At 48.2% G+C, this 24,144-nt stretch overlaps 2 long non-coding RNA genes across 4 annotated transcripts in view; both read left to right on the top strand.

Moving 5' to 3' along the window:
• Positions 1-12,282, top strand: part of LOC309668084 — a 44,526-nt gene extending 32,244 nt beyond the window's left edge. Inside the window, exons 2-5 of one of the 3 annotated variants that reach the window (XR_014268077.1) lie at positions 486-739; positions 2,653-2,690; positions 3,050-8,403; positions 11,922-12,282. This is a non-coding gene — a long non-coding RNA (uncharacterized lncRNA). Of the gene's footprint in view, positions 1-485; positions 740-2,652; positions 2,691-3,049; positions 10,957-11,921 lie in introns of those variants that run through there. The other 2 variants (XR_014268078.1, XR_014268079.1) reach the window with 2 other exon arrangements.
• A 147-nt stretch (positions 12,283-12,429) lies between these two features.
• On the top strand, positions 12,430-14,997 carry LOC309667938. The gene is made up of 2 exons (XR_014268006.1): positions 12,430-13,129; positions 14,620-14,997. It is a non-coding gene; the product is annotated as an uncharacterized lncRNA (long non-coding RNA).
• The last annotated feature ends 9,147 nt before the right edge of the window (positions 14,998-24,144 follow it).

Raw genomic sequence — 24,144 nt, 5'->3', positions numbered from 1 at the left:
TGGGTGTAGGGTACAAGATAACCTGCAGAGCACTCATTTATCTCCCCCTCCCCAAATTCAGGTGGATTGAGAGAGATGACAAAAGGCAAAGGAGGAAAGGAATACACGTAAGATATAATGATCATGGGGCAGACGGACAAGGAGACCCCCCCAGGCAGAGGGACCCACCACCCCACACAGGAGGAAGAAGAAGAGCTTTTGCAGGAGTGGAATAGTGCCAGGTGGGAGGTTGGGGGGGAAAGGAAGACCATCTGGGTAATTAACAGAAGGGGCATCAGCAAAGTAGTCATGCCAACCCCCCTCCCTACCTCCCCTTAGCCACCAACTCCAGTGTTTGCCCAGGGTCAAAGCCTCAAGTACAGATAAAAGGGGTTCAGAAACTGGGGGCTAGGCCCACAGAACAAGGGCAGCACCCCAGCAATGTAAGGGTCCCACATCGGAGTGGAGCCCTATATTCAGAAATTCATGTCCACTCGCTCCACCAGGCTACGGGACTTGACTGCTCGCCCCCACCTCAAAGGACCATGGCCAGGGCTACTGCAGTCAGAGATGTCACTCACAGCTACATGGCAGGAATTCCCACTTGGCCTGAGGAAAGATGTTCCAGCAACCAACGATTTTGTCCAGATGCCCCACTTCTTCAAACATGAATGGACAACCAAGAAACACCGACACTTAGGAATTCCAGTGCACTGAGAGAGATACGCCAGATCAACAAACAGAAGTACCAACTCAGGAGGTAAGTGAAGTAATGCAGTAAACAGAAGAAAAATCTAAAGTAATTATAGCTTATATTGTCAGAGAAATTTAAGAGGACATCTGTTTTTTAAAAACAGACTGCTGTGAAAAGGAAACATTCTCAGCATTTTGGAAATTGCAAACATGACTGACAAATTCTGAAACTGTCAATGAACGGGTTGAACAGAGAAGTGGATGCAGTGACCTGGGAGTTCCTGATAAGGGAATTTCCCAGAATACGGTGCAAAAGGACAAAGAGATGAAAAATACTTACAAAAAGTTACAAGTCATGGAAGTTAGGGTTTTTGACATCTAATAGAGGTTGGAGAAAACATTGAACATAGGATTTGAAATAGTAGAAAAAAATTAGAGGGGAAAACATCTCTGAGCTGAGTGGTTTAGACTGCTGAGCAGGTATAACGAAAAAATGACACACACTTGGTGAAAGTCTAAACTCCAAGAATAGAGATGGGTTTACACATTAAGTTCCCACCATGACTCATGCAGTATATAGTCACCTAGGCCATTATTTCGATCGCAAATCTTTTCTGAGGACCTGAGCACTGTGCCAATTACAGGTATCCCCACTTTTCAAAAGTTCACTTTACGCCAGTTCACTTTTACAAAGAGTTACATTAGCACCTGTTTTCATTAATTGAAAGAAATCTGAAGAGGACTTTCACTTTTACAGAAACAAGCAAAAATAGAGATCAGTATTTGTTCTGCAGCAAGCCCTTATAGAGGCGGTACCGCACCCTGGGCAGCGGGAGTGGCCCTGCCAAGTTCCTTCCCCAGGAACTACACCCAGCATCTCATAGTTTCATAAGAATGCTCTACTTTTGGATAGTGGGGGAAACCTGTACTATGGACGTAAAGGTGAAAAAAAAGCTTCTGGTCTGGGGGAACAGACGCGAAGCCAGGCAGCTAGGACAGAGGTGCATCCCACAGTGGTTAAGAACACGGGGGCTCTGCAGTGTGAATCCAGCTCTACGTTTTCCCAGTTCAGTGACTTTGGGCAAGTGACTTTAACCTCTCTGTGCCTCAGTTTCCTTCTCTGCAAAATGGGAATTCTAATAGCAGTTCCATTTCCGTAGGTCGTGTTGAGGCCATAAGTAAAGCACTTAGAACAGTGACTTGGACATAGTACAAGTGAGCACCATATACATATTTGATAAAGACATAAAGGCAGTGCTAAATGCTAATGATCAGGGATACGGAAGCACAAAGAAGGTGGCTGACCATCCTTGTGGGATCCTGGGGCCCTGAAGGCGAGTGGGAGTTGCTCTAAGGAGGTTTCGGGCCCAGGTTCACTTAAGCAAGCGCCGCTGCCTCTTCCCTGGGACCGAGGCCTCGCCGTCCACCTCACTCATGGAAGCGCAGTGGGGCCCTGGGCTTGTCATGTCCTGTCTGGGTGATGCTGACGAGGATGGCAGTGGCACCAGCGCCTGAAGGAAGCAGCCCTGGCACTCGGGATGCTTCCCATCTCATTAGAGAGCTCTGCTCATCCACAACCTGATTTCTTTTTAGCACATCACAGTTCCTCAGCCCCGAGGCCAAGGGCCAGGGCCAATCTGTGGGCAAGGAGGGCCCTGAGAGATGAAGAAAGTGGGGGAGGTGGGCTGTTATATTCATCTGGAATCGTGGCAAGGGAGGTGGCCGTGAGGTGGGCTGCCTCTCGAACTCTCAGTGGAAACACAAAGAGAAGCAAAGCATCCAGGGCACAGGTGGCCAAGAGAAGAGGCTTTAGGCCAAGTGCTCCCCCCCAGGGCCTGTCCTCAGGGACATGGGGGGCTGGGGACGTGCTACCTCTGGGCAGGGTCTCCAGAGGTGGGGAGGCTTGAATCTGGATCTCTGTGAGGCCCCAGGAGGAGGAAAAACACTGCTTGACTTGATAATTCTCTTCTTCTCTTGGAGGGTTCTGCTTCCTGCTTCTGGAACGATGAATACAAAAGGCGAATGTGGCTCCAGGGGCTGGGCTTGTGGTCAGGGGACATGCAGCCCAGGCTCTGAGGCTCGGGGGTAGCCCAGGGACAGGTGCGTCCCATGATGCACAGATGACCGGAGGCCCCCTCTCTGCTCCCCCACGGTGGCCTTGGGTCACTGACTGCAGCCCTCCAGGGCTTACAATGCTGGGCAGACCACGACCTGGACTCCAGGGGAAGAGCTAAACCCCCAGAGCCTGTCCCGAGACAGAGGACAGGATTTCCTGGTCCACGGGGACTCCAGCACCTCTGGGCTTTCTCTGTGACCTCCAAGGAGTTTCCTTGCCCCGTGATTTTGTCACCAGGACCTTGACCCCTTTTCCCCCTAGGGTCCCACTCACGGTCCTCCATGTCTTGGATGGTATCTGGTACTGGAAGAAGTTTCAAGAAGGAGAAACGACCCCAGACTGGCCTTCCCGGGAAGGATGCAGTAGATGATGTGCAGGACAGAGGTAAAGCGCCTCCTGTGACCTTCAGGACCCAGGCCAGCGGACGCCTGGTCCACTGCCCTGCGGTGGGAAGGCGGAACATCCTCCAACACTCCCATCCTGGAGGGGAGCCTGCCGGTGCCCATTTTATGCTTCAGCGACCAGCACTCCCCTAACTCGGCCCTGGAAGGACAATGACGGCCACTCTCAGCGCTGTCAGCTTCCCCCGACCAGGGGACACCAGCCAAGGGAGCAGTGACTGTAGTCTAAAGAGAGGATTTCCACCCCAAACCCTTCGTGTCTCCCTCAGTCCCCAAAACACAGGGGCCCCAGTGCACCTCTGTAGTAAAGGACGATGCAGCCCCAAGAGGCTCCGAGGCAGGCGGCCATGGCAAAGACCTGGCGAAAGGCCTGCGTTTCTGCAGAGCACCCCCTGCCCTAAAACGCCTTTGAAAAGACTACCTGGGAATCAAATTGCTGTGCTGACATCGAGCTGCTGAGCATGAGGGCTAGGAAGCCAGGACCCCATGAGAGTTCACAGCACTGACTCTGGAGCCAACCAAACTGGGTTCAAATCCCAGCTCTGACCTCTGGACAGTTAGCTAACCTCACCGTGCCTCAGTTTCCTCCTCTGTAAAATGGGGACAGTAGTACTGATCACATAGGGTGTGAGGATGAAATGAGATATTATTATATTAGTAAAGCACTTAGAATAGTGCATAGCCACACAGATAAAAGCCATGTACATATTTAATAAAGAAATATTTGTTCCAGGTTTTCAAAATCTTCAAGGCCCAGGTTCAAGTCACCAAAAAAACCCCAAGACAAAGACACAGTAATAAAATGAGCTTCTGACCCAGCAGGCGTTCATCATCTTGCTTCAGAGCACTGTTTTTTCAAAATTCCATCATTTAGGACTTCTCTGGTTGCTCAGTGGTTAAGAATCTGCCTGCCAGTGCAGGGGACACAGGTTCGAGCCCTGGTCCGGGAAGATCCCCCATGCCGCAGAGCAACTAAGCCTGTGTGCCACAACTACTGAGCCTGCACTCTAGAGCCCGCGAGCCACAACTACTGAAGCCCGTGCGCCTAGAGCCCATGCTCCGCAACAGGAGAAGCCACCGCAATGAGAAGCCCGTGCACCGCAAGGAAGACCCAAGGCAGCCAAAAATAAATAAATTTATATAAAAAAACTTCTATCATTTACATGTCTTCCTGACTTCTGTCACATCCTCAGTTCCCTTGTTTATTATTAATAAATAATAAACTATTATTTATTCATACTTTTCTTTCAGTCAACAGACTTCTAAACAATTTATTTTCTGCGGGATGTTCGTCAACTACCATAACTGGAAAACCAGTGTCACTTGTCATAAATAGAAGGAAACTGGAAAAACAGATCCTGTGGAAACGAAACAAACAGTATGATGTTCTGGCTGGATCCCTTTGCCTGCCAAGGGCTCTGACCTTTCTCTTCGTTTTTAAGAATAAAGCATCAGCAAGGGTTAAGAAGATTCTCCCGCCAGCCAATCAGGGGGCGGAAAGAGAAGTGCCTAGGGAATCAACTTCTTACCCTGTGAAGGCACGTAATTCCCCCTCCTGGGACACCGCCTAGAATGACCCCCTGCCCCTCCGGGCGTGCGCCCGCATCGAGGAGTGAGCATTTGGGGGCGGCGCTTTCACAGTCGCCCTGGCCAGATGCTCGCCGGCGGTGACCCAGAACAGGTGAGGCGGGAGGGGAGGGGCGGCCGCAGCTCAGGGCTGGGTTTGTCCAACGTGTGCCCTCTGGCGGCTGCTGCCTTTGTGCAGGAGGAGCACGTGCGCCTGGGGTCTCGGTGGAGGATCTGCTAAAACAGCTGGGCTCCCTCCCGGGACCCGCTGGACACCCCAGGATAGGAAGTCATTGAGTGCGCATGGGGGGAGGGGGGTGCCCGCTGCGCCCCGCCCTCTTCCTCCGGTCACCTGGTGGCCATGGCCAGCTTGGAGCAGACCTCTGGTGCCCAGACCCCCTAGGCCTCCCTCCCGGAGACTCCTCGCCGCTCCCAGCATACGTCAACCTGGCTCTGCCCTTGGCATCACAAGCCGTCCTTTCCCTCTAAGCAGGACCGAAAGACATGAACCGCTACCGTCAGCCAGCCCGAAGAGGAGGGGGCGGGGGGACTGAGGCCCCGAACGCAGCAGCCGCTGCTCAGGCGATGGCGCCCCCCCGGCCCTGCGCACCCACCTGGGCGCCCAGGTAGTTGCGAGCCCGCTGGCTCCGCCCAGGAGCAGGTCCAGCGTCCGCGCGACGCAGCGGCGGGTTTGCTGGCGGCGGATTTGCAGGCGGCGTGTGCACTTCGCCAAGCAGCGCAGGGACGGGGCCTGTCGCTCCCCACAGCCTGCAGGGCCCCGGGGGGCGGCCAGACCTGCGGGCGGGTGCCGAGAATCCGCCTGGGATGGCGGCCTCAGGGTTCCCCAGCACCACCGACCGCACAAAAAGGGAGGAGCTGCGCACCAGGCAAGCCCAGGGCGCCGTGGATCGGTGGATCGTGAGAGGCTGAATGTACAAACCGACCAAGGCCAGACCACATACAAAAATAGAACACTGCGCGAGCCGCAGCAAACCAGCCCGGGGAAGCCAAACCTCAACTTCTGCAGCCTCAAACCCAAAAGGCCAGAACTCGGTAGGTAACTACCAGCTGCCCTAATTTTTTCTCTGCTCCAACTTCGGACCTACCAGAGAAAACCAAATCAGCTCCCCTGACCAATCACATGGGCTGCCTCCCTTCTAATTTGCCCACCTCCAGCTTCCCCATGCTGACAACCTCCAATCCTGGCACACCTGACGCCTCCCGTTTCCCACTATGAAGCACCTGTGGTGGGAAGCAGGTGGTGCGGGACATAGGCAGCAGCAAGAGCTCGAGGGCCCCCAGGTCTGTGCCCTGGATGGTGGCCCTGGGGTCCCCCGTATGGTCCTCATCCCTGGGAGCAGACAGAGCGCTTGGGATGAACTCTACACGCACTCATTCGTTCATTTATTCATTCAACAGACATTTCCTGAGCGCCTGTTGTGTAAGGAACGGCCCGAAGACACGCCCCTAAAGCGCTGCCTCATAGGGGCTCCACTCCAGCAGAGGAAGAGAGACAGCAATCAACGCGCAATTATACTAATAGAAATGGAGGACAGAGGATGATATAGCAGAAGGGGATCGAGCAGGGAGGGGAATTCCTCTAACTCAGGTGACGGAAAGCCTCTGTGAGGGGTAGCTGTGGCCTTCGTCCTCTTTGTTTAGGGCGACTCGGGAGAACTAGGGGGCTCTATCCCTCTGCGGGCTGTGCGGCAGCCCCTCTCCCCTCCCCTGGTGCTGGCGGCCGTCTCCCCGCCGCTGTCCAGGACCGCAGTGCCGTCCACGTTGCTTTGCAGCCCCATCAGCAACGTGCTTTGTTCCTGAGGCTCCGGAAGGACGGACGGGCAGCCAGCATCAACCCACAGGGACAAGGAGAGCACGTGAGGCTGCAGCCTCCTCTAGAACCGGGTGCTTTTGGGGACCCCAAGGTTGGCTCAGGGCTGTGAGCAGGGGCAACGCAAGACACAGCAAAATACCAGCCCAGATGTGGGTTTGAGGTCTCACTGTCCATAAGAAAAGGAATATGGCTCAGCTTTGGAAAGAGAGAGCCGGGTGGAATCTCGCTTTGTCACCGTGTGACATGGGGCCAATTATTTAACCTCTTTACTAAGCCTCACTTTCAGCACCTGGAAACTGAGATGCAAATAGTAGCCCTCTCACGGGGCTGTCCGTGAGGTTTCCATGAGATAATCTATGTGAAGCCCAGAGCCCAGAGCCTGGTGCCGGAAAACCCCTAATAACAGGGCCTGTGTTAACCTGGCATCCAGCAAGCCCAGGGGCTTAAGGGGTGGGCAGTGTTTGTTTCCTACGAGGAAACCGAGGCTGGAGAGCTTAACATGGCCCCATGAAGACTTGGAGCAGGGCACTGTGGGTCCTTTCCCAGCTCACTTCCCGACCTGTCCAGGGATCTGTCCTGTTCTGGATAGCAGCCCCCAAAGAAGGCTCTGGTTCCGCCTCTCCCACCTGCACTCGGCTTTCCATGAATTTGTCTATGCATGTATAAATATGTATTTTTTTCTTCTTTTTTACACAAATCGTAGCCCCTCTCCATTTCCACTACCAATAATTCTTGGAACTCATTCCATATCCGTACGTATAGAGCTTCCTGATTCTTCTTTAAGCCCGAGTGATACCCCACTGTATGGATGTATGCAGTTTATATCCCACAGGTGAGCACGTTGGTAGGTAAATTCCCAGAAGATGAGTGGCCAACTTGTAGGCGTGTGTGTTTGTAATTCTGAAGCTGTCACTGTTGTAATAGATGACCTGCCTCCCTCACCATCAGTGGCACCTGCTTTCACATTGTGGATCTTGGCCAACATGATGGGGGAAAACTGGTATTTCAGTGTTCTTTTAACACATGTCCTGCTTATGATGAGTGAGCATCTTTCACATGTTCGACAGCCATTTGTAATTCATTTCTGTGAATCTCATCTGCCCAGCCCTTCTCCTCCCCCAATTAGGCTGTTAGTCATTTTCTTGTTGATTTGTACATGCTCTTTATATTTTAGGGAAATTAGCCTTTGTCTGTGATGTGAGTTACAGATATTCTTCCCAGGCTGTCATTCAGAGCAGCACTTCTAACCTTTCTGCTAGAGACCATACCCTGTGCTCTTTTTTTTTAAATTCCACCATTATTGAGTTATAAGAGTTCTTTATATTTTCTGGATATAGTCCTTTGCCAAATATATGTATTGTGAATATGTAATATGTATTCTCCTCTGTGTAAACACAGACTAAAAACAAAAGACTAAAGTCTTTTCATTAAAAAAAAAAAAATCCCCCAGCATCTAGCTTAGTTCTTTGCCTATGGTAGAAAATCAATAAATGCTTGACCATTAGATTAGTGATGTAAAAACATTCTTTATTCATCATCTTCATTAACTAAAAAGTTTAAAGCTTATTCTCACCATTTCATATTTACTTAGTTATAAATATATACTTAGACTCCTAATATATTAAAGATAATATAAAAGATAATCAAGAAATGGAAATTTAAAAGAATGAGCTAAAAATAAATACAAATGGGAGTTCTGACATTTCTTCCCTTACCCCGACAGATTGTCTGGTGCCTCCCCCAGAAGCATGCCACCCACTTTGGAGATCTCTGGATCACACATTGTTTCCTGTGAACTTCAGCTTAACTGTGATGTGAGTCGGTGTGGCCTCTGGGGTTGGTTGTGGAATGTTTGACTTGCCTCCCCTGATCTAACACCAGGCATCTCTGAGCTGTCACCGAAACCAGATGACACCTGCCAGGAGTACAGGAAGGGGGGTGGCGATGGTGAGGTGCAGGAGGTGCCAGTCTGGGATGCAGTAGCCCAGGGCCCCCAGCAATCTGAGGCCCACCGGTAGTGATAGGCGATGATGGCCCCCCCTGTGGTTCAGGCCCAGTTTGCAATATACTCCACACGGTGAGGAAGCCCGCAGAGGAGCCTGCATTAGGGACAGGTGGGCAAAGAAAGGGACCCACAGCCAGGCCCCAGGGTGTGCTGCCTGCAGACTTACAGAGAGGCCTTGTGGTCGTTATCATGGTAACCACACCCACTGACATGGTGCCACTGTCAAGCTTGGGAACCCTGTACCAATGACTGGGGCAGGTGCCAAGACGTTCTCCATTAAATGGTGAGATGTCAGCAGCTCCCCGGGGAAGAGGATGGACTGAAATCTCCCCAGGCCCCCCACTCTGTGCAAGGAGTCAGCAAGGGCCATGGGGCCCCTGAGCAGAGTTGTGGCATCATGGGGAGCCACAGGCAAGGACATGCTCAGAGCAGGTATACCAGTTTCCTCTTGCTGCTGTGACAGTGACCATCAACATGGTGGCTTAAAACTACACCATTTCTTCTCTGACAGTGTGGAATCCCGAGGTCCACAATCAGAGTCTCAATGATCTGAAGTCAAGGCGACGGCAGGGACTTCCTCCCTCCAGAGGCTCGTGGGGAGAATCTGGCTGCTCGTCTTTTCCAGTTTCCAGAGCTGTATTCCTTGCGCTCGGGAGCATAACCACCTGCTTCAGTGCTCTCATCGCCACCTCCTTTCATCAAATCTCCCTCTGCCTCTCTTACAAGGACACTTTGTGATCACGCTTAGGGCCCACCCAGATAATCCAGGATAATACTCCTTAATCTCAAAAACCTTAATTCCATTGCATCTGCAAAGTGTCTTTTGCCATATAAGGTAACATTTGCAGGTTCCAGAGATTAAGACCTGGATATCTTTGGGGGGCATTATTCTGCCCACCACAGAGGGCAACGCCAAGCAGACAAGAGGCTCCGAAGACCAGAGGGTGTCGGGGGTGTCCAAGCTCACTTCTCACAGAGGCTGCGAGGCACAGGGGCTGGGACTTCCAGTGACCCGCCCCCCCACCCCCGAGGTCTCTGCAGTAGCCCAGTGGCTGCTTTGGGGAGTATCTCTCCAAGTTGGGGATGGCGAGAGGAAGGAGGGAGCCTGGATCCAGGGCTCACATCACCCACCCATGGGCACCACCTGCCAGACCTTTTGCCCCGTTGGTCCAGGATGACGACTGACAGGTGGCTGCTGAGTCCTCCTCCCTCCAGCCTCCTTCTGGTCCCAATCCAAGTATTTTTCTGGCGTTTTTGAGGACAGCTTTTGGGCAGAGAAAAGGCTTTTCAGAAATACTTTGGTTTTTAAGCCCTAATTCTTTGCTGAGCTTTTAAATGCAATGTGCAAATCTTATTCTATGAATATATCCAGCCAATTTTAGCAATCATTTTTAAGGCGAACTTTGATTCACGTTTGTAGCATTTACCTACTTAGTTAATTAAACTCCTTTAAACATTTTACGCTGCAATCAAAGTGTATTATATTCCATTTTCTAACTTTTTCAATTATCTGACTAATAAATCTTCCCAAGTCCTTAAGCGATCCTTATCAATCAGATACATTAAACTTATAATTACGGTGATTTTTAAATATTCAAAAACTGTTTACCAACTTAGTAAGATTTCAACTTACAATCACAGGTCGAAACCAATGACTCAAGAGCACATTTAAAATTAGAATCACAAGTCTGATGTTAACACTCAAATCTGCCCAATTTGCTTAAACTTTCTAAGTTCTGAAAAAGCCAAAGATACAAAGTAGATTTCTGAGCTTAACACAAAAAGATAAATGCTATAGTTTTGATTTACTTCATCCTCACTATACTCAATTCTAAATTTCCCTGGGTTAAAAGTGTTCCCCAAACAGATTTGGGGTTTCCTTCTCAAGCACATCCTTCTCAGCTGGATGTGGGTTCTCAACCCGCAGATGTAGGGTGAGTCAATTCTTTTTTTTTTTAAATAAATTTATTTTATTTACTTATTTATTTTTGGCTGCGTTGGGTCTTCGTTGCTGTGCGCAGGCTTTCTCTGACTGCGGCGAGCAGGGGCTACTCTTCGTTGCCGTGCACAGTCTTATTGCGGTGGCTTCTCTTGTTGCAGAGCATGGGCTCTAGGCACGCGAGCTCAGTAATTGTGGCTCTCCGGCTTAGTTGCTCCAGGGCATGTGGGATCTTCCCAGGCCAGGGCTCAAACCCGTGTCCCCTGCATTAGCAGGCAGATTCTTTTTTTTTTTTTAATTAATTTTTAATTTAATTTTATTTTTGGCTGTGTTGGGTCTTTGTTGCTGCACGCGGGCTTTCTCTAGTTGCTGCGAGCGGGGTCTACTCCCTGTTGCGGTGAGCGGGCTTCTCATTGCAGTGGCTTCTCTTGTTGCAGAGCACGGGCTCTAGGCAATCAGGCTTCATTAGTTGTGGCATGCAGGCTCAGTAGTTGTGGCTCACAGGCTCTAGAATGCAGGCTTAGGAGTTGTGGCGCACGGGCTTAGCTGCTCCACGGCATGTGGGATCTTCCCGGACGAGGGCTTGAACCGGTGTCACCTGCATTGGCAGGCAGATTCTTAACCACTGTGCCACCAGGGAAGCCAGGGCGAGTCAATTCTGACATGAACTTTCTTTCCATTTTGTGAGTAGTCCACACTATCTATCCATTTCACCGAGGAGGACATTCGGGTTCTTTTCAGTTTGGGGCTCTTGTGAATGAAGCTGCTCTGGGGACTCATGTGTTGTCTCGGTGGGATGCACACTCATTTCTGTTGCATCTACACCAAGGGTGGACTTGCTGGGCAGAGCATGAGCATCTTTTTAGCTTTCCTAGACACTGCCAAACACTTTTCCAAAGTATGCACTGCCCATCTCCCTGTTCTCAAGAAAGCAAGCCCTGAGCAGAAAGGACTCAGCTTCCCGGCCTGTTTACCCTCCATTTGCCTTGGCTTAGGGTCCTCCCACAGCTCACAGATCTCTCAGTTCATTGTGTTTCTGAGTTTACAACTGCTCCTCGAACCCCTGCCACATCACAATCTTGGGGCAGCTGTGTACCGGACACTGTGCTGACCCAGAGGGCCCAGCTGAGCCAGGCCGGGTTCTCACTGGGCGGGGAGGTAGGCAAGCGACCGGCCACCAAGGAGGTACTGCGGTCAGTGCCAGGACTGGTGAACATGCCCACAGGGGCACCAGGCCCACTCGGATGTATCAGAGAGGGAGGCATATACTTGGGCAGTGTCCCCAAGTATCCAGTATCCTTTCCCCTTGTGATAACATCGGCCCTTTGGGGACCACCCCTCCCCCATTCATGTGGACCAGACTGAATCCATTTCTGTTGCGTCCACAGGATCCTGGCCAATCCCGAAGTTTTCCCAGGAAGTGACACCCAAGTTGGGTCCTGAAGGATGAAGAGGAGTTGGCAGAGGAGGGATGGGAGGAAGGGCAGGAGGAACCACACATATGAAGGTGAAGAGGCAAGAATCGACCTGGAACAATGGGAGAAATGCAGTTCTCTCCACACTCCGGGAGGTGAAGTGAGAATCAGCACCAGGTCCTGAAGAGTGGGACTGCAAGGCTGGGGATGTGGGATTTCATCCTAAAAGGTAACCCGGAGCTGTCAGCAGGGTTTTAATAAGGTGAGTGACTTGCTCAGATTTCCACCTTGGAAAGCCTCCTCTGGCCACAATCCTTGGGCCAGATGGAGACAGGAGACCAGCCAAGAGGCAGTTGGGATGGAGGGGGGGGCCAGGTGGAGCGGGGGAGGGGAGAGGCCTGACAACAGGAACCAGGCTTGTAATAGGGGCGGGGCAGGCGAGACCTATAGGAGCCCCGCTCAGCCATTGGTCAGCGCTGCAGTGGGCCCCTCCCCTCCCCCCTCCTCTGTATAAAAGGAGCCTGAATTTGGACTGGGACAAGATGGGTTTTTGAGACACTAGTCTGCCATCTTCTTGGTCCCTAGCTTTCCAATTAGTTTTTCCTTGCTCCAGCAACTCGTCTCCTGATTTATTGGCCTGTCGTGCAGAGAGCAGAGCGAGCTTGGGCTCGGTAACAGGCTGAGGAGCCTCCAGACCCACATCACAGCAGAGCTGAGCTGATAGCTGCGCCCTGAGCCCAACGAGCCATGGCCTTTCTGGAAAGTTCCTAGCTCTGCCCTGCCCCCAGAGCCCTTCCTCCCTCCCTCCCCAACAGGGAGAATCAGCTGCTGCCCCTCCCCTGGGATAACAAGGAGTAACACTTGGTCCTAATCCCCAGAACCTGTAAATGATACCTTCTAGGCAAGAGACTTTGCAGATGTGACTGAATTAAGGACCTTGAGATGGGGAGATTATCCTGGATTATCCTGGTGGGCCTGATGTAATCAACTGACATGAAGACAGAAGCAGAGAGAGACTTGAAGGTGCTACATTGCTGGCTTAGAATGTGGAGAGGCAGCCTCTAGAAGCTGGAAGAGGCAAGGAACAGATTCTCCCCAGGAGCCTCCAGGAGGAACCAGCCCTATTGGCACCTTGACTTTAGCCCAATGAGAACCATTTCAGATTTTTGACCTCCAGAAATGTAAGATAGTTTGTGTTGCTTTTAAGCCACTAAATTTGGGGTGATATGTTACAGCAGCAATAGGAAACTCATACATACACCAGGGCAACAGAAGCAGCCAGTCTCCACCAATAGGTGAGGATGGTCCTTCTCTGCTCCACCCCTCATACTCTGCCTCCTACAAGACAACGTGGAGCCCTCTACCTTCTCTCTATGGGGTCAGCTGTGGGCGTGGCAGAGACAGACCATCCAGTCCTGCTGGGGCTGGTTGGACACACCCTGCCACCCTACAGGCTGAATAATAAGCTCACTGCTGGAACTTATCATTCGGGAGTTCCAGCATATATGTCTGTTTTCTCCCTGCACAAGTGTCCCAGTAGTATTCTCTTAGGGGGACTGTAATGCTACGTAACAAAATCCAGAGGCTGGTCTGTGTGGTGACTCAAGCTCCCACTTTCATACTTAGCCCAAGGCAATGGTGGTTATTCTAAGACACTTAGGACAGTCCAGTTACCCACTTTCCCAGCATCCCTTGCAGTTAGAGGAAGCAGAACATGACTCAGCACTGACCAGCACTGTTCTGTTCATCAAACTGCTGTTCATTCATGCACAGAATCAGTATGAGTGTATTTGGTTGCAAGTACAAAACCCAACCAGCTATGTCTTAGACAGATGGAGTTTCTTTTCTGTACGTAACTGTAAATCCAGAACGAACAGCCTACCAGAAATGATGGGTGCATCATATTCAATGGGCAAGAGTAGGAGTGTCTTTAGCAATAGTTCCAGGACAAGTGGCTGCAATATGGGAAGGAAAGTTGGATCCATACCTCACACCACACATGAAAATAAATTGCACATGTATTAAATAAGAGGAAGAATAACACCCAGAAATCTAGAAGAAACTAAATATTTATAAACAGAAAGTAATACATGTATTTGGTGGTTTGGAGGGCATAGTAGGCATGCCCTCCACATCACAGTGGTTTTTTATCCCATGTTAATATGACCCCAACCCCTACAAGAACGAACACTCACACACCTAATACTGGACCATCAAACTATGTGAAGCAAAAACTGATAGCATTGAAGGCAGAAATAGACAGTTCTACAATAATAGTTGGAGACTTCAATACCCCACTCTCAATAATGGGTAGAACCAGATGGAAGGTAAGTAAGGAAATAGAGGACTTAACACAACAAACCAACTAGACCTGATGGACATATACAGAACACTCCACCTGACAACAATGGCATACATGTTCTTCTCAAGTGCACAAGGGGCATTTTCCAGAATAGACCATATGTAAAGGGATTCTGAACCCAATTCCAATGTAAGTGGGGGGATGGGAGGTTCCCTCCATATCACCAAGCAATTCTCCAGGCACCAGCTGGGTGTATTATCACTCAACTCAATCCTGACACTGTCTACCTGGAGTAGCATCAGATCCCACAGATAAAGGGCTCAGTCCCACAAGACTCTTCCCCTCCCCCACTTCTTCCTTCCCCCCCAGGTTGTCACCTGTGCTCCTGACCGACTGGCTATAGATTGGAGGTTCCAGTGACCTCCTTCTAGGACTTCCAGGTTGTGACCTCATGGATTCAGCCTATTCCCTTTCCAGGGCCTGAAGGAGTGGGGAAAAGTAAACAGGTAAGTACAGATGACAGAGATAAAGTAGAACTGAAGTTTGAGACCCGGAGCAATAGAGTCCTTTATTTATTTGACTTTTTAAAGGAAAAAACAGTGGGAATTCCCTGGCAGTCCAGTGATTGGGACTCCGAGCTCCCAGTGCAGGGGGCACAGGTTCGATCCCTTGTTGGGGAACTAAGATCCTGCATGCCGCACAGTGCGCCAAAAAATAAAAATAAAAAAGATTAAATAAAAAATAAAAGGGGCTTCCCTGGTGGCGCAGTGGTTGAGAATCTGCCTGCCAATGCAGGGGACACGGGTTCGGGCCCTGGTCTGGGAGGATCCCACGTGCCGCGGAGCGACTGGGCCCGTGGGCCACAATTGCTGAGCCTGCGCGTCCGGAGCCTGTGCTCTGCAACAAGAGAGGCTGCGATAGTGAGAGGCCCGCGCACCGCGATGAAGAGTGGCCCCCACTTGCCGCAACTAGAGAAAGCGCTCGCACAGAAACAAAGACCCAACACAGCCATAAATAAATAAATAAATAAATAAATAAATAAATAAATAAATATAAATAAATAAATAAAAAATAAAAAAGAACAAAAAAAGAAAAAGAAAGTGTTCAGAGTGGCCCAGAGCGGGCCGACAGCAATGCTGACTCAGAGCCAAAGTCACGGGTCAGATAAAGGTCAGGGGTTAGGAGGCAAATACCAGTGATATGGAGAAGAAGTGATACATTGAGAGAAGGAACTTTTTTTATATAATTTTTAAAAATAAATTTCCTTCTTTATTTTTTAGCTGTGTTGGGTTTTCATTGCTGGGCGTGGGCTTTCTCTAGTTGCAGCGAGCAGGGGCCACTCTTCGGTGATCAGGCTTCTCATTGCAGTGGCTTCTCTTGTTGCAGAGCATGGGCTCTAGGCGCGCGGGCTTCAGTACTCATGGCACACGGGCTCAGTAGTTGTGGCTTGTGGCCTCTACAGCGCAGGCTCAGTAGTTGTGGCGCACGGGCTTAGTTGCTCCGCGGCATGTGGGATCCTCCCGGACCAGGGCTCGAACCTGTGTCCCCTGCATTGGCAGGCGGATTCTTAACCACTGTGCCACCGGGGAAGTCCCGAGAGAGGGAATTTTAAAAAAATAGAATAACCAACTTGAGTTCGGGAGGGGAATAGTTGAAGCTGTCCAGTTAGTTGAATCAAGCCATTTTCGACACTTTCGCATAAAAAAATTTCCCTACATTGAGATTCCTTTGAGTTTATAAATTTCTCTTGGAAAATGTAAAGGATCTTTAAGGGTCAATTCTTTGGGCTGTTTCCTACTTAAATTCCTCTCAATAGCCCATCTAAAGGCAGAGACCCACTAGGATGGGACCTGACTGGGGTTGAGGAAAGTTGATCTTTGATCAGGGACGGTTCATACAGCTGGAACATTAAGGAATGAGACAAGGGGCTGGGGTTCTCAGGATGCAGGGCAGGAAATGGGGAGCAAAGTCCCAGAAGGTGGGAGGAAAGGATTGGAAGAGTTGGTGGGAGAGTGGCCCCGACCCAGGCCACCCACTTTGCAGCGTTGGCCCCTGTGGTGGACCCCCTCAGGTGGCAGTGTATACGCTTAGAAAACATTGTGACCCATATTGTCCCACTGGGTTTCTCTTTCTTTCTCCAGCTACCTCTTCGGATATAGCCAGCGTGATTTTCAATCTTAATCATCACAAACTCAGAAAATGTACCTGAGGGTCCCAGAGCACACGTGATTTGAGTGTCCACCAGTCTGATCACAGAACAATCTTTTAGGTCATTCTGACTCCAGTGATCGAACTGCCGTCTAAGTAACTCAGCAGGAGGTTGAGCCCCATATTCCCCTGGAGCAGGCAGCTTGATGTCATCCACAAAGACAACCCGAGAACAGAAGGAGAAGAGGTATCAGAAAATAGTAACATCTGCACACAGTGTCCTATTGGGCAAACAAGGTTCGGGCAAAGAATTAAATTACCTTCTTGTTGAGTAAGTAGGTGGGAAGTGATGGTTTCTTTTCCAATCAAGAATACTGTCCCTTTGCATCCATGCTTTTAAGGAATAGGGAGACATTTTCATTACTAACCTTCATAGGTTAATAGTTTAGGATTCCTTAACCCTCTCACACAATTTATTTCTCAATATATCTTGTCTTGTTTCCTTGTACAACATCAATACGTTAAAACAGATGAGAAAGGTGTGATTTCAAAATGAGCACAACTTTTGAGTGGCGAGGGTGAGAAGGGTGTTCCTTGCAGAAGAACACAGATGAGTTAGTGGATAGCTAGCCTGTTAAAAGGCCTAGATGAGCAAGCAGCCGACTCTGCTGAAGGTAAATAATTCCCCAGATGAATATTCTACTTTTTTTTTAATAAATTTTACTTATTTATGTATATATGTATGTATGTATGTATGTATTGGCTGCATTGGGTCTTCCTTGCTGTGCGCGGGCTTTCTCTAGTTGTGGCGAGCAGGGGCTACTCTTCGTTGTGGTGCGCAGGCTTCCCATTGCGGTGGCTTCTTTTGTTGCGGAGCACGTGCTTTAGGTGCGCAGGCTTCAGTAGTTGTGGCTCGTGGGCTCTAGAGCGCAGGCTCAGTAGTTGCTCTGCGGCATGTGGGATCTTCCCGGACCAGGGCTCGAACCCATGTCTCCTGCATTGGCAGGCGGATTCTTAACCGCTGCGCCATCAGGGAAGCCCGAATATTCTACTTTTAATTCAGAGGGAAGCTGCTTGTTTTGAATGCCAAGTTGTCCAATGCAGATACAAATATGACCACCATTTTAGGAAAACTTCTAAATCAAAATTCGTGATTTAAAAAAAAAAAACAAAAAAAACCAACTGTACACAAAGCTGTCAAGCCCAAATAGTTGGTTTTCTTGTTCCGACCATAGCTGTGTACATGAAAAGGACCAGTGCAGTACTATGTGGATAGAAACCAAGGACAATTACCAGTCTCTTGCCCAAAGGAGTACCCAAAACTCCCTTTCTTCTTTTGTTCCATTTTGACATGATAATACTCTGAGTTTGAGCTACTGTAGTTGGTGCCGAGAAATTAATTAGCAGAGGCTTGTAGGTTTCCTTATTAAGTTAATCGAAAAGAAAATTCTATATAACAGGAAATAATAAAATGAGCCATCGTTGGAATTATGTTTTGATATTTCAAAATAAGCACTAAACGTCATTGTTGACAGACTCAAATTTTTAACCTTTAAGTGTCATAAAAATGTGAAAAGAGATGGAATCCATGGAAATAACCATGTCAGTGGAGTTTCTCTATTTGTCCAGGGCATGTATGCGGCTTCTCTGATTTCCACAACCACCATGTAGAGTACAGATTCCTTCTTACCATGAAGTCAGAGGACTCAGAGGTTAAGAAACTTGCCTAAGGTCTCAGAGATGGATCAGGATTTTGTCTGCCATTTATTTCTTTGCAAATTAATGTCCTTTTAAATATACCTACTGTCTTTCCATTTATATATCAAGTTATTTGAAAAGATAGATTATCAATAAAACAATGACAATTAGGCTGAAAACAGACTTATCACCAGCTACAGTGGAAGCCAGAAGACAGTGTAATAATGTTTTCAAAGTGTTATTAATGTGAAATAAAGAGTTTACAAACAAAAATCGAGAGTTTACCAGCAACAGATGCCAACCAAAGGAGGTTCTAAAGGAGGTACTTCAGGAAGAAGGAAAACAATCCCATAAGGCCTGAGGGCTTCCCTGGTGGCGCAGTGGTTAAGAATCTGCCTGCCAATGCAGGGAATACGGGTTCGAGTCCTGGTCCGGGAAGATCCTACATGCTGCGGAGCAACTAAGACCGTGTGCCACAACTACTGAGCCTGCACTCTAGAGCCCGCGAGTCACAACTACTGAGCCCATGTGCCACAACTACTGAAGCCCGCGTGCCTAGAGCCCGTGCTCTGCAACAAGAGAAGCCACCACAATGAGAAGCCCGCGCACTGCAACGAAGAGTAGCCCCCGCTCACTGCAACTAGAGAAAGCCTGCGCAGCAACAAAGATCCAACGCAGCCAAAAATAAATAAATAAAGAAATAAAGAAAAAGAAAAGAAAACGCCTAAAATGAAAAAAGAAATGGTGGGCAAATCAATTGGTAAACATGCAATGTGAGTTATCCTACGTCAATACAGACTGTGTAAAATAGTCAAGATACTATTCATTTTGAGAGATTAAAAAACAAATGAGGGGCTTCCCTGGTGGCACAGTGGTTAAGAATCCACTTGCCAATGCAGGGGACACGGGTTCGAGCCCTGGTCTGGGAAGATCCCACATGCCGCGGAGCAACTAAGCCTGTGCGCCACAACTACTGAGCCTGCGTGCCACAGCTACTGAAGCCCGCGTGCCTAGAGCCCATGCTCCACAACAAGAGAAGTCCGCAGTGAGAAGCCCGCACACTGCAATGAAGAGTAGCCCCCACTTGCCGCAACTAGAGAAAGCCTGCGCACAGCAACAAAGACCCAATGCAACCAAAATTTAAATAAATAAATAAATAAATTTATTTTTAAAAAAAAAAGAAAGCTAAGGCACTTTTATGTAGCCACTGTAATTTTCAGTCCCACTGCAAGATGGAAGAGGATGGACTGAAGTGTGCAAAAATCATTGAAGCAAACAGGTCAATTATGAAATTATTGTCTCAGCTCCAAACCACTCTCCTCCATTTGGCTTTGTGAACCTGGGGCTGGAACTCAGTAAATGTTTCTGCTTTGTCAGCAGGGTCCCTGTTCGGTTCTGCCCATAGGGGGCAAAGATGGAGGAGGAAGAAGGGACTTCTTCCTGTTTGCTTCCTGTTCCGGTGAACTTTATCCCAGCAAAGCTTCTTCAGCCCAGCAGCAGCATTTCCTGCCCACAGCAGCGGGTGGGATCCAGTTTGCAGTTGTGAAAATTAATAAACAGAAACCTCATTTGAAATGAAGTCAGGAGGCCAGAAGGGGGAACTCTCATACCCTGCCACTTGACCTCAATTGCAGACCCAACAAGAAGAACGTTGCTACTTACCACCCAGCGGGAGGAAGGAAGAATTTCTCTTTGCCCCGCAACGGCCCAACCAATGAGAGACTGCCACACTCAGCCAATGAAAAGCCACGACACTTTGAACTTCCAGTTTCCTCCAATGGACCCTTTATTTATAACAAAACAGCCCCTCCCAGCTCCCCCTTCTCCTCTATAAAAGAGTACTTCTCCCGTTTGTTCTTGGACTTGCCTGTGGTTCACAGTCAACGTATGTACCGAGTTGCAATTCTTTACTGTTGCTGAATAAACCCATTTTTCTGGTAAAGTAATTGGCCGTTTTATTGTTTTAGGTCAACACAGTTTTTCCAACGCTTGCAGACCAACTTCATCATGCCCTCACTCTACCCTTCAGAGACACCAGTGCAGCCAGTACCTCCCCTCAGAGATGTGGGCCCCAGACCTGGAGGAGGGGCCCTCTGCTGTGTTTCTAAGGGAGGGACATTATTCTGAGTTTAAAGATTCCAGCCTCTTTTCTTTGTTCCTTCAGCCCTGGGGGTGGTAGCTGCTTCCTGTGGTTGCTCACCCCCTAATACCTTAGAGTTTTCTCTTTACCTTTTTTGTTACCTAGTTAACAGCTGTATACCTAGTTAAGGATTCCTTTTATTTGTTTGGTTTTTGGCTGCATTGGGTCTTCGTTGCTGCGCGGGCTTTCTCTAGTTGTGGCGAGCTGGGGCTACTCTTTGTTGCCGTGCAGGGGCTTCTCATTGCAGTGGCTTTTCTTGTTGCGGAACACGGGCTCTAGGCGCGGGGGCTTAGTTGCTCCGCAGCATGTGGGATCTTCCTGGACCAGGGATCCAACCTGTGCCCTCTGCATCGGCAGGTGGATTCTTAACCACTGCGCCACCAGGGAAGTCCCAAGAATTCTTTATATTAAATCTTCTCTGTTCAAATAACTGGAGTGGTTTCTGTCTCCTGACTGCTCTAACTGATACAGTTTTAGAAATTAAAGTTTGTATCATATAATGTTGGAAATGTAAAAAACACTCTTCTTAAGTATAAGCACTTGAGTAAACCATGAGAGAATTATTTTACAATTTTGGAGGGGGGAAGAACTTCCAACTATAGTGTAAACTTAAAAGCCATAAAATGCACACAAAAAAAGAATAAATTTGACAATATAAATTGAAACATTTCTGAGTGGGGAAAAATGTAAGTAAAATTGAAAGACAAAGTCAAACTGGGGAAAATATGTATAATTAACATTACAGTCAAATCCTAATATATAAAGAACTGCTACAAATAAACAAGAAAGACTAACAACCAAAAGAAAAAACTTGGCAAAGGAGATAATGATTCATAAAAAAAGAAATACAATAACTTTTAAAAAATAAACTTGTTATCTAGGAATAATTTTAGATATACAGAAAAGTTGCAAAGGTAGTCCAATATTGCATTTATTTTGCGGCTCAAATAGTTCCAGCTTTGACCATTGGGAGCTTTTTCAGTTGGCTCCTGAGACCCTTTCACATTCTCATATTATTGTAGGTTGTTTTTTGTTTTGTTTTGTTTTTAGCACTTCTTTAACTCTGACACTACAAGATGCTCCAGGCTTATGTTTCCTGCCCCAGGGAATCAGCCCTTTCTCCAAGGAGTCCTAATTCCTTTTATTGGAGAATAGCATTTACAAACCAAGATCCATATGAATAACTTTAGAACATATAAAATTTGCTCTCCTTTACTCAGAATAAGAGAAATTCAGGTTAAAGAGAAAATATAACATTATTCACTAGTAGATCAACAAAGAACCAAAATTTGATAGGATACTGCTGGCAAAGCTAAGGGGTAAATAGAACCTCATGCTATGCTGCTGGATATATAAATTGGAACAGCCTCAATGAAAGGCATTTGGAATAGCTATCAAAATTCAGTTGCACATACACTTGACCTAGCAATTCCATTTCTGGTGATAAGCTTGCCCACTGTGAAATAATCCCCCCAAAAGGGTTTTTTATGGCAACATTGTTTATAAATTTGAAAAACCATAGACAAAATAAATGTACGTCAATAGAGAACTAAACTGGGTATTTAGAAAATGGTATGTTTAATTGATAGAATACTATGCAGCTGTAAAAACAAATGAAAAGCTCTTTACATACTGATGTGGAATAATCCCTAACATAAACTGTTAAGGACAAACTAAAACACACTTCAGAACTAAGGCACAGGATTTGTCTAAGAAGGGGGAAAGGAATATATGCATATTTACAAAGGCAAATAATATGTTTATATGCTCATCTACACACATTTTGAACTATATCTGAGACATAAACTCAGTTAATGACTAATATTAGTTGCTTATGGGTGTCTGGCGGGGGGGACGGGGAAAAAGTGATAGTTTTCCTTGTAGAACTTTTAGGGTTTTTGGATTTTGAAACTTTTGAATGCATTGCCTATCTCCCTACCAAAAAAAGAAAACAAAATTTTTTAACCCTATACCTCTAAATCATTCTTGAGTCAATTGAGAAATCATAATGGAAATCTAAAAATAAACAGAACTGAATAGCAGTGAACACTCTCCAAATGTGTGGGATGCAGCTAAAGGGGTACTTGTAGGGAACTTCAGAACCATAAGTGCATTTATTAACAAAGAACAAAGGCAGAAAATGGATGAGCATTGCAAACGAGGTCACGGAAGAGAGAGGTGTCTCGGATGTTTGTCGAATCTATCCCTTAACCGCGGTTTTAAAAAATAATAAATAAATAAATAAACTTTTGATTCCATCCCTAAGTAGTTTTTAAAGAGCTTAAAGAGTCCTTAAAGGTGAACTAGTACCACCACTCACTCCTGGTTGAAGAAGTGGTGGGGGCGGTGGGGCGTTTGGGAATTCCCTGGCGCTCCAGTGGTTAGGACTTGGCACTTTCACTGCGGTGGCCCGGGTTCAATCTCTGGTTGTTGGGGAACTAAGGTCCCGCAGACTGCGAGGCACAGCCAAAAAAAAAAAAAGTAGGGCCAGAGGAAGTTTGGAGACAGTAGTGCTCATGTCTCCACCTTCTCCTACCCGCCCCGCCTCCACCCCCCCCCCGCTGTGGGCCCTCCAAAGGTGTCCCCACGGCCCATCCCTGTGCTCAGCTGCACCTGATGGGAAACAGCATCAGAATGATGCTCCAAGGAAGGGTCTGAGACACTCAACATTCAAGAACACAGTTAAGCAGGCCATGTGCATTGCCGGACTTGAGGAAACTGCACTCCAAGTACAGTGAGCTCAAGCTGGGGTGGAGACGTTTCTGGCAAATGGAGATGCAGCCCCGGAAGTCTGTTTCTTCGAGGAACAGGGAATCAGAGCAGGCAGGAGGGGCTGACCCATTAACAAGTGGAGTGCACTGCAGGGGCCACCCATGATCATGGCCACGTGTCCACCGCTCAGCCAGGGCCCCTGCCCAGCCTGGGCACATCTGGGTCCTAGAGGGGAAGCCTGAAACAGCTGTTCTTGAAATCTTCTGGGCACAGATGGCTCAACGGCAGGGCCTAATCCCTTCTGCAGACCAGGGAGGGGGGCCTTCTCCCCCACCTGCCACCTGGAGCACTGGGAGGGCAGAAACCAGGAGGCTGGGCCAAGGGAAGGGACCGCTTGGCCTTGCAGAGGCAGGCACTGTTGTGCTGACTGGTGTTGGCGCCCAGCAGAAGCCAGCTGGTAGCTGCCTGGACATAAGCACAGTGGGCTATCCAGGAATATTGGGGGGGGGGGATGCACATTGAGAGAACTCTGCAAGGGGCTGAGACCCCTAACAAGGGTGGCGCCAGAGCCCATCACAGGTTTTACCAGACCTGTGGTACCAACCAGCCCCGGGCGCCCTTCGTGCCCACAGCTGGGAAGGCATGGGGTGGCACCAGCTCCACAAGCAGATGCTTCCAGCATATACAGCCCAAAGAACATCTTTGGAGCCCATCAAACCACGTAACCAGCAATTCCAATCTCGTGAAAACACAGGGCAACTGAGACTTGCTCAAAGAATAGAGAATAAAACACTTCATGATTTATGGTACAGACAAAATTACACATAAAATGTTACTTTAGTCCTGAATTTAAAATTCACACTCGTTCTAAAAAGTACATATTTGCAAGTATTTCACTTTAGAATATTACAAAAACAATTTTCCGATGACTTAACGATTACAATTTTGAATTACAGAAGGGAAAGTGGAAGAGGCTGCTATCGGAAAAGTGGAAAAAATGTCAACAGAATGGCACAAACAGCAGAGCCATGATTTTATGGGCAAAACAGATTTCTTAAAGCAATATCAAAGGGCCTGATTTGAGTAGTTACTTTGAATTTATTTATTTTTATTTATCTATTTTTGGCTGTGTTGGGTCTTCATTGCTGCGCACGGGCTCTTGAGTTGCGGTAAGCGGGGGCTTCTCTTTGTTGCGG

This window comes from Balaenoptera physalus, assembly GCF_965194825.1.
Source record: "Balaenoptera physalus genome assembly, chromosome: 10".
NCBI lineage: Eukaryota > Metazoa > Chordata > Mammalia > Artiodactyla > Balaenopteridae > Balaenoptera > Balaenoptera physalus.
Note: the sequence above shows the minus strand (reverse complement) of the source record. Positions and strands in the feature narration are given on the sequence as shown.